The sequence below is a fragment of the Fundulus heteroclitus genome, unplaced genomic scaffold (genome assembly GCF_011125445.2).
Source record: "Fundulus heteroclitus isolate FHET01 unplaced genomic scaffold, MU-UCD_Fhet_4.1 scaffold_219, whole genome shotgun sequence".
NCBI lineage: Eukaryota > Metazoa > Chordata > Actinopteri > Cyprinodontiformes > Fundulidae > Fundulus > Fundulus heteroclitus.
Genome location: NW_023396631.1, coordinates 220,772 through 226,776, shown reverse-complemented (window position 1 = coordinate 226,776; position 6,005 = coordinate 220,772). Strand labels below are relative to the sequence as shown.

At 40.5% G+C, this 6,005-nt stretch overlaps 1 long non-coding RNA gene across 1 annotated transcript; it reads right to left on the bottom strand.

Annotated features, from left to right (window-relative positions):
* Window positions 1–4,455: 4,455 nt before the first annotated feature.
* Window positions 4,456–5,699, bottom strand: LOC118559091. Its single transcript, XR_004928633.1, has 2 exons — window positions 5,651–5,699; window positions 4,456–5,575 (listed from the first exon to the last, which is right to left on the bottom strand). It is a non-coding gene; the product is annotated as an uncharacterized LOC118559091 (long non-coding RNA).
* Between the last annotated feature and the right edge of the window lie 306 nt (window positions 5,700–6,005).

The window sequence follows — 6,005 nt, the reverse complement described above, 5'->3', positions numbered from 1 at the left end:
GCAGCTCTTCTCTTCCTAAAATGCAGCGTCTTATTTCTAACGGTTCTACCTTCAGACTTCAGAGTCTCCCTTCAGTCCAACTCTGCAGTCTGCTCACTGCTCAGAGAAAACCTTCAACTGCTTCTGCTGCTAGGAAAGTTTACACACCATCAAAGCTGAGCACATTCATTTTCTCTGGCTTTTCATCCACACATCAGCTGCTCAACATCCATCACCTGCTGCAGAGTCCTGCTAGCAAACTTAGTTACAATACAGGCCCCTGCTAAAGTATTCACACCCCATTAAACTTTGTCTCATTTTATCAGCTGACCACCACAAACTGCTGATTTTATTGGGATTTTATTTGGCAGATCAACACAAAGCAGCACATCCAGGCTCATTAGTGGAAACTTTTTCACACTCAATAACTTTATCTAATAAAACTGAAAATGTCTCATCAGTCCACAGAATATTTCCCCAAAAGTCTTGATGATCATCAAGATGTTTTTGGTAAATGTGAGACGGGTCTTTGGGTTCTTCTGGGTCAGCAGTGGTTCTGGTCTTGGACCTCTCCCATGGAGGCCATTTTTCCCAGTTTCTCTCTAATTGTTGAATCCTGACCTCTGACCTTAACTGAGGCAGTGAGTCCTGCAGAGCTTCAGATGTTGTTCTGGTTCCTCTGGGACCTCCTGGATGAGTCCTTGTTAAATCACTCAGTCATTTAGATTTTACTCAGATTTTTATGCTAGATGTGCTTCGTTCCACCGGCTCGTTTTTTAGCTCGGCTTTTTTCACTTCATTCCACTATTCAGTTTAGAGCATTTTAGGATTCTAGATTCAAACTAAAGACAGCTGACCACATGGAGAATTGTGATTTTCTGGTTAAATTTTATGTATGAAACATTTATAAATGTGCTAAAATTGAATGTTTTGGCCTCTTTTAATGTTTTGTTTCCCCACGTGTTAAAATGACTGCTATGCTGGTTAAGGCTAGTGTCTCGTGTTTTGTATTAAACGATTGCCTTTCTCCTTCATCTGACTTTCTAGCTTTATTCATCTGTATCAGTCTGCTGAATATTTCTCCATCATTATTCTTCTGGTGCTTCAATTTGCAGACGGTCCCTAAGCATCTGCGGAGCAGCGAGCTCTGCATAGAGTCCAATGTAATTCTCCCAGCGCGGTGGGAGACTCGTTTTGAGGAAACTACGATTGTAGCTCACTGTCTGCCTTGCTGTGGTTGCAGAGAGGTGTCGCTTTGTAGAAGAAATGATCCTCCGATGAGTTGTTGACCCGGAAAAGCCCAATCTGTGAATATCTTTCTAACTTTAGCCAAGTGATGTGAACTGGCTCCGCCGTCTGTTGCTCCGCATCTAGAAACCCTGCGTGCTGCGGTGACGTCACAGACTCGGTGCTCGTTAACCGCCAGATGATTAACAGGAAATCAGTTCCTGAAATGAATAAACGCTTGTGTCCATTTCCTTGTTTTCTCCGTCAAAGTAAACTTTGTTGTTAAGCAGCTTCCATGAATTTGGGGCGTCTGCAGGATTAAAATTCCTTATCCAATCCACTCTACGTTACTTTTTTGGTGATTTTACTTTGGGGGAAAATGGTTTGCTTCTCTGAGAGTGACGTTGCGTCACCTCCACCACACGAGGAAAGACGCAACCGGTGACACACACGTCAATAACAATGCAGGGAGAGGAAAGGTGTGCGTTTTCCAGCTGGAAATATAGTCCTTACTTTGAGTTTGTGTCATCTAAAGATGATAATATCAAGGTTGGTTGTACTCTCTGTGCTGGTGACAAAGTGTTATCCAGCTTCAAAAACACGACGTCAAACCTGGAGTAACCTTTGACCTCACAGCACAGCGCAGTCAAACTAAGCGGCTTTGACTGCAGGTGGTTCCAAGCAAAGAGCCGTGACTGCAGGAGGGCCCCTGCCAGCCAAACAACAAAAGCTGCACTTCGCTGCCAAAGCAGTAAGTGGTGGAGAGCTGAAGAAGTTGGTTGGGCGATATGTTGTTGAAGAAATGCTGCCCTTAAACACTGTTGATTGGCCCTCGTTTGGTGCCGTCATAAACCAGATTCCTACCACTATCAGTGCCGAGCTGCCCCACACAACATCCTTTTCATCTGACCTGGAGAAGGAGAATGCAGAGATGGAGAGAAGTCTAAAAGCTGCGCTGAAAGATGTCCACTTTGTTTCCACTGCTGCTGATATCTGGTCTGCTAACAACAGAAGCTATCTGGGCCTAACGCTCCACTGGATCAGTAAATCCACATCGGAGCGCAACAAGGCTGCATCAGCATGTCGGAGAATTCACGGTAGACACACGTATGATGTGATCGGTGCAGAAATGGAAAACATCCACTCTTCTTATGGATTACTCAACAAAGTAGCTGCAACAGTGACCGATAACGGATCCAACTTTGTTAAAGCGTTTCAAGTTTATCGGCCAGCTGAAGAGTCTGATGATGATGATGAGGAGGAGACGGAGAGGAAGAGTCCACTTCCACAGACGATGCTGTCATTTTCTGGGATGTGTCAGAAATCCTCTCAGCTGAGAACCAAAGTGACGGCCAGCTGTGTCTCCCACCCCACCGCAGATGTGCTTCACACACCATAAACATCATTTCCACCAATGATGTGGAGAAATATTTAACAAGCAATGCAGAGAACAAGGCTGTGTTCAGGAGCAGCAACATGCACAGCTCTCTGGACCAAATCAAGGAGATCTAACCTTGCATCAGAAGCAGTGGAGGAAGTCAGTGAAAGAAAGCTGCTGCTACCAACATCCACAAGGTGGAATTCATTTTCTGATGCTGTGAATAGAATCATAGAAATGCCCATGAGTGAGCTGAACATGCTGTGCACCAAGCTGGGAGTTAAGTGTTTCAAAGACAAAGAGTAGCAGTTCCTCCATGAATACTGCTCTGTCATGAAGCCTATGACTGCAGCCCTAGACATTCTGCAAGGTGACTGCCCATGTGGGACTTTACTGGCCACACTTGAAGTCCTGATGCAGAGGACCCTGGCAGGTAAAGATGTCCTCTCCAGGATGACTGCAGGCCTTCCAGATGCCACAGTGAAGGCATGTTCCATCTTACACTGCTAATGAATATGGAACAGAATATTCAGTGTCATTGCAATTCTGGGATAAGAAGATAAAATTAATACAAGTTTTAATAAGTCACCTAAAACAGATTTTGATCCATGATACTGATCCCACAGTACAAGTAATACATTGAAATTACTTCTTGGCCTTATAGCCATAAACATACAGAATCTATTATATTTTTCAGGCTATCCATATTGGTTTTGCTGCTGTGCTGGATGACAAAGATGATCTTCTCACAGCTGCCAGTTGTCCAGAATTTAAACTTGGATGGCTTAGAGCTGCAGGTAGGAAGGATCTAGTAAAAGAACTTCTACCAACTGCTCCTGCTGCACAGAGTCCTCCAGGTGTGGCCTCCACATCTGCCAGCCAAGGTGAGATGGAGTTTTTCTCCTTTGAGGTGGAGCCAGAGGATGACACCTACTCTGCAGAAAAGGAAGTCATGGACTACCTGAGCTCAGCATATGACCTTCACATTCTGCATCAGTTTTCAAACAGAAAGAATATTTTCTTGAAGTATAACACTCCAACCCCATCAAGTGCTCCTGTGGAGCGGCTTTTCAGTCTTGGAGGTTTGCTGCTCACGCCTAGGAGAAATAGACTTTCTGATAAGACGTTTGAAAAACTTCTGTTAATGAGCTACAACCACTGGTTCAATGGCACCACTCCACTGTTTCACTTCTAGCCATTACAGAATAAAAATAAAACAAAGAAACAAATGCAGACAATAGAGGTTACATTTGGTGTTATAAGCTGTTGCTCTTTTCTATAACCACACTTTGCTGCTCTAATGCTGTAAATAACAGTTTCTGTGTTTATAAAATGTTTGATTCTCTTGGAAAGGTTTAATAATAGCACGATTAAAAAACAGTGTAAACAATGTTGATTATAAATGGCAAATTTTGCATTTACAATATAAGCTGTTCAATATATCAGGATCAAGGGACTGTTATTTTATTTAAAGAAAATTTATTTTTGTGAAGTCAAGGACTGTCTTTGTTTTATTTTTTCAAAAAGTATGTATTTTATGTTAGCTAAAAAATAATTTTTATTCATTTTCAAAAAGTGTTTTGGCAAAGTCAAAAGGGACAGTCTTTGTTCATATATATTTTTGAAAAACATACTGTTTTCAGTAAGTTCTTAATTTGAACTTAAAATTTCAGAAGTTGTTAATTTTATTGATGAAAATTTGCTTCAAATAAAGTGAGTATTGGATAAACTGGTTATGGTCTTTATGGTGAGGGGGGGGGGGGGGGGGGGGGGCGTTGCCGGCAGCTGTAAAGGTAATGTAGCACTTTTAACCCCAAAGTTAGGAAGAAACCACATTCTCTAGGTTCAGAAAGTTGGACTCTGAGTGGAAGTTGAACAATGATCATTTATTGCATTCAACAAGTATTATTTCTTTTAATACAAAGAATTAAAACAATACCAACAAAATAGAGCTCTTTGATAAACAAAAATATAATAGAAAAGTTAAAATAAAAGTGTCCTTTTCTTCGATGCCAGAAGAAAAGCTTTGTTCTGTGTGGTGTATGTGTTGTCTGTTCATTTACTCTTCTACTACCCGGGTAGGTTTTAGTTCGTATTGAGCGCGCTTATCTGTATCAGAGAAGTAGGAAGATGTCTGCAGTTCTTGTGAAGTTGATCCCGTTCTCCTTTCCTGTCGCCACTGAAACATGGAAGGCTCAGAATTCTTCCTGTAGATCAATTCCTGATCCAGCAGAAATATAAAACCAATCTACACACATGGTGCAGAAACTAATTTCTATTAGTACTATATTCATCACTACTCTACTCTGATTCTCTGCATTTTCTTAACCAAATCATTGTAAATGATAGTGTACAAAACCTTAGTGTTACTTCAACACAATTATACATTAAGAACTTATATCCTTAACACAAATGGACTTCACAGTCTTTTAAAGCAGTATTTGTATCAATAACCAGCTTTTAAATCAATATTTATCTTTTTTAACTAGAACACTTTGTCTTTTAACCTTTTTAACCATGAATACATTTTATCCATTCACTCTTTTTAATCATCATGAGTATTTGAATAACCACAATGAAATAAATCACATTATGTACACAAAAACAGTACATAAGAACAATGTTCTTGCATCTTACCATCAAATTTTATCTCTCTCTGTGTCTAATGACACAGTAGCATTGTAGGCTACCTGTGCTAGCATAGCAAGCTACCCGCGATTAGCGTTAGCACTGTAAATAGCCATCTTTTCATTTATTTTTCATAAAGCACAATGATACACAGTACCACGGTGGGTCAAACATTGGATAATAACTCCGACTGGTTTTATGAAACTGCCTCAGCAAATAACATCCTCACTCCTACAAGCTAATAAGCGAAGCCCAGCATCTTAACATGCTAGCACGTAGCCCAACTCTTAGCGGAGTTCAGAGGGCTTATATGTGGTCGAAGCAGCTCCTCTCTTCCTCTCAAGGCTCATAAGATTCTCTCTCCTAATAACGAAAGATTTATGAACACTCTACACGAAAATGTATTGTAAATTTATGAGTTTGACTTTATGTTCTTACTCAGTCTAATTAGCTCAACTGGTGTGTTGCTCTCGGCTCGGTCTATCAGTGTGAGTGTTTATCCTCACTGGCGGTGACCTGATACAAAGCGCCACCATGTGGTAAGAGCTAATAACTACAGGTTTTTTCTCTTTTTCTTTTAAATTACATACATGGGTCTGGTAACCATGTAGGTTACAGTAAATAATAAAGTAACTTGTAATCTATCTCAGTTACTTTTATATTTAAGTAATCAGTCTTGCAACTTAGTTACTTTTCAAAGGAATAATCAGTAATCAGATTACTTTTCCTAAGTAACTGTTTCTAACACATTCCAAAAGGAAGAAAAGTGCTAAGACTTCACACACGGGTTAAA